This window comes from Cryptomeria japonica, chromosome 4 (assembly GCF_030272615.1).
Source record: "Cryptomeria japonica chromosome 4, Sugi_1.0, whole genome shotgun sequence".
NCBI classification, from domain to species: Eukaryota; Viridiplantae; Streptophyta; class Pinopsida; order Cupressales; family Cupressaceae; genus Cryptomeria; species Cryptomeria japonica.
In genome coordinates, this window is record NC_081408.1 from 587297314 (window position 1) to 587301097 (window position 3784).

The following is a 3784-nucleotide window of genomic DNA, read 5'->3' on the forward strand; positions in this document are numbered from 1 at the left end:
GCTAAATGCTTGATTAAAATGATTTATATTAGATTCTTATTAAAATGTCTATAAGTTTGATACTAAATACTTGGATATGAAAATGAGAGAAGAAGGGCTCTATTTATAGGAAAAACAAGGCAATGGATGGTGAAGATTGGATGATCTTATCAAGGGCTAGGATTAAAATTTATCAATCCATGTTTACAATTCTCACCAATGAAATGGTGACAATTGTCAATAAAATTTTGTTTGAGAGGAGATGTAAGAAGCATTAAATGCTTGAGAATACCTCATGGTTACCTTAGGAGGTAAGGGTTAAGGGTTAAGGTTATCCAATGGATAAAGCTTTTACCCAAAGGGTAAACTCTTGTGTAAAGGTTAAAGAGATAACCATGGTCAAAGAAATGAATGCTTGATGAAATCCTTGGGTTAGATGAAGGTTGAATTAGAAAGAAAGTCTCTAATCATGCAAGAAGGTTGAGTTAACCATTAATGGTTTGGAAGACTTTCAAGGTTAACTTGTTGAAGACATAAAGCCTTTAATGGTTTTCAAAGACTTTGAGGGTTTGAGAAGTGACTTCCCTTTGCTTAGGGATGTGACAATATTTAGGAGATGGGTTAGGCTAATTTAGAAGTGATTAGAAGAATCTAGAAGGGGGTTTAAAGAGGCAAGTGGGAGATGTAGGATTTTGCAAGTGGATGGAGTGGAATTTTAATTAAAATAAATTACTTTATTTCAACAAAAATAGATGCAACTTGCATAAATACAAGTGGGGGTTTTGAATAAATAAATTAGATTTATTTATTTGCAAGGATCAATTTAATTAAATGTATATTTAATTGAAAGGGGAGAAAGGGGAATTAATTAAATAAAGTGATTTATTTAATCAAAAGTTATGAAAGACTTAGGTGAACTTAATTAAATAAATTGAGTAATTTATTTAATCAAATAGATGAATATGAATAATTTAATTAAATAGAGGAATGGGGTTAAAAGGAATATTAAATATTCACTCAAGAAAGTGGTCATTTTTGTACGTCTACAGTTACTCATCTAACAACAAGGCCTACATAAAAGACTAAGAAGAGTCATTGAGAGTGTGCATGTAAACATTGATAAAGATATGCACAAGGATGTCAACCACGGATTAACTGGTATGATAACTTTGGTGATGAAGATGATGAAGTTTAGTTAGATACAAAACTAGAGGTAGCATCCAAGAAGGTACCCAACTAGTATGTATAGTTGAATCACTCAGAAGAGAAAATTCTGGGAAATAAGAGTGATGATGTGCAGAATAGAAGAAGAATTTCCTGGAATGATGAAGAAGTCAACCTATGCCTCATGAATTAATTTGAACCCAAAATATTCAATGAGGCTAGCCAAAGACAAGAATGGATGGATGTCATGGAAGAAGAACTGCAACAGATTGAGAAGAACAAGACTTGAGAATTAATCCCTAGACTAGAAGACAAGAACATCATTGGCACTAAATGGGTCTACCGAAACAAGATGAATGAATAAGGTAAGATTGTTAAGCATAAAGATAGACTAGTGTGCAAAGGATACTCTCAAGTAGAGGGGGTTGACTTTGAAGAAACATTTGCACCACTAGCTAGATTAGAAGCAATTAGAATGTTTCTAGCGTACTCTGCCTACAAGGGCTATAAAGTATAACAAATGGATGTAAAATATACCTTTCTAAATGGAAATTTGGAAGAATAAGTGTACATGGAGCAACCAAAAGGGTTTCTGCTACATGATGATGAGACATTTGTGTGCCAATTGAAAAAGGCCTTGTATGGTTTAAAGAAAGCTCCTAGAGCATGGTACTCAAGACTAGATCAGTATCTGAAGGAGTAGGGATTGAAAAAGGGAAGTGTTGATAGCAATTTGTACATAAAGAAAGATGGGAACCACATGATCATTGTGGTTGTGTATGTAGATAACATCATCTTTGGAGGCAACAAGGACACCCTCTGCAAAGAATTTACTGATCAGATGCAATCAGAATTTGAGATGTCAATGCTTAGTGAATTGACATACTTCCTTTGTTTGTAGATATTACAGAAAGATAAAGGAATCTTCATCTCACAAATCAAGTATGCAAAGGAGATGTTGAAGAAATTTCAACTGGAAGATTGTAAACTGGTAAGTATGCCCATGGTGACCAGCAGTAAATTGAGCAAGAATGATGAATCATCGGTGGTGGATCACTTTGTAAGGATCCATGATAGGAACTCTACTGTATCTAACTGCTTCAAGATCAGATATAGTTCAGGCAATATGCATGGTGGCCAGATTCCAAGCTGCACCAAAGCTGTCACACATGAATATTGTTAGCAGAATTTTTAGGTACCTACAAGGGATGCTTAGCTATGGTTTGTGTTATCCTAAACAAGGAGATTTTATCTTGGAAGCATACACTGATGCTGATTGAGCAGGTTGCATTGATGATCGAAAGAGTACAAGTGGTGGTGCATTCTTTCTAGGTGACTAGTTGGTCTCATGGCATAACAAGAAGCAGGACTTGGTCTCTCTATCTACTATTGAGGCTAAATACATTGTTGTTGCTACATGTTGCTCTTAGGTGCTTTGGACATCACTAATCCTATTCTCATCTGATTTGACAATTCGCGTGCAATCAACATAGAAAAGAATCCAGTCATGCATTCTAGAACAAAGCATATTGCTATCAAGTATCACTTTCTAAGAGAGAAGGTTGAAGGATAGGAGATAAGGATGGATTATGTTCCTACTGGCGAACAAGTAGTAGACATTTTCACCAAACCATTACCGATAAACACTTTTGAGTACCTCTGACACAAGTTGGGAGTTGTGTCATCTGTCTAGGAAGGCTTTATGTGGTTCAGGGGGAGCTGATAGAGGTCAAAGGGGGAGTGCACAATACCCTTTTTCATTGTGTCAAAGGGGGAGCAATGTTCGATATAGAGTGTCTTGTGAGAAGTTGACATCAATGCCAAAGGAGTAGATTGTTGGCATTTTGGCATTAAGTTGTCATTGATGTCAAACGGCAAGATGGATATTCACATGAGTGTGAGCAAAAAGAATGAAGGCTTATTAGTAAGGCATAAACTCGTTTGAAGGATAGCTACTTGTTTATGATGAAGAGGCAGAATGTTAAAGTTGTCTCAAACCACTAGAGGTGAAGATGTGTTACTGGTATAGTGTGCAGTATCGGTTAGTAGAAGAATAAGGCCTTACCAGTAAAGGCATGTATGGGTATGAGTTTTATTGAATGATCGAGTTTGAAGTAACTATGTGTTGGTGAGCAGGGTGATTGAATAGTGATGCCATGTGGAGCCGAGGTGGAAAATAGGCAGAGGTTGATAAAACTATCATTGACATAATTGGTGAAACTATTTGTCAATATAAATGAAATAACCACAAATCACAGGATTGTAACTAATTGTTGCGGCTCGAGGAAGAAACAATGATAGAGGATCAGGGAGTAGTTGGCACTTGGATCAATGCAAAGGAAATCTAATTCTGGAAGACCTCGAAAAGGGAAAAGGTGAAGCGTTTTATGTGTCGATGGATTTCAAGGCAGAAGATCTTGTTCGAAGATTGCTATTTTTTCAGCAAATGTGCGTTGGATAATGGAAACTGTGTATAGATGCATCCTTGAAGGATAGGTGATCTATCCAAGATAGGATGAATCGAATCTCATGAAGATTGTGTTGGGAAGAGGAAACCCTAACTGCTCCAAAGTTTGAATTGTTTTCTAGCAAGAAATCATGGGATAAGAGATGCCAGATCAAGACAGAGCAGATTGATGCT